This window comes from Microtus ochrogaster, chromosome 7 (genome assembly GCF_000317375.1).
Source record: "Microtus ochrogaster isolate Prairie Vole_2 chromosome 7, MicOch1.0, whole genome shotgun sequence".
Lineage (NCBI taxonomy): Eukaryota > Metazoa > Chordata > Mammalia > Rodentia > Cricetidae > Microtus > Microtus ochrogaster.
The window spans coordinates 45,460,802-45,461,591 of record NC_022014.1 but is presented as its reverse complement, the minus strand read 5'-3'; positions in this window follow the sequence as shown (position 1 = coordinate 45,461,591).

The following is a 790-nucleotide window of genomic DNA, read 5'->3' as shown; positions in this document are numbered from 1 at the left end:
GCAAAAAAAATAAATAAATAAAATAAAAAAATAAAAAACAAACCAGAAAAGGATAGTAGAATTCTCTTCCTTTTTATAGGTTCTAGGGGTTTGAGGAACTAGGATTGAACCCAGAGCCTTATGTGTGCTAAGCAAGAGCTTTGCCACTACAACCCATCCCAGACTATCCGAGCCTATTGGAACGCGGACGATGCCACTACAACCCATCCTAGACTATCCGAGCCTATTAGAACGCAGATGATGCCACTACAAACTCTGGATGCTGCACATGGAGCAGCAAGATTTGACATTTACACTGATGGGCTTTGCTCTTGCTTTGGTCTGATCTTTTCTTGCTGTTTTCTTATTCCCCACTTTTGCAATGTGAACGCTTTCTCCATGCCATTGTATAATGGAATTATGTCACTTGGTTTTCACTTTACAGAAGCACCTACGAAGACCACCGTGAGTCTCAGATCTTTGAACAGTGATAGAATTGTTAAGCCAAGCATAAGGGTACCCATCTACTGCCCCAGCACAGGGAAGGCAAAGGCAGGAAGACGGGGAATTCAATGCCATTCTCAGCTATGTAGTGAGCTCTGGGATCTCCTTAGCTAGCACGAGGCGGCTATCATCACATCAAGCTGAGTTCATTTTTACTGTTAGCTTGATAAGATTAGGAAATACCTGGGCATTTTTGAGGTACTTCAGTTGTGTCTGTGTCTGGTTTTCAAGAGAGAATTAACTGAGGAACAAGAACCTTCCTGAGGTCCGGTGGTGATGGCACATGTTTTTAATCCAAGCACTAGGG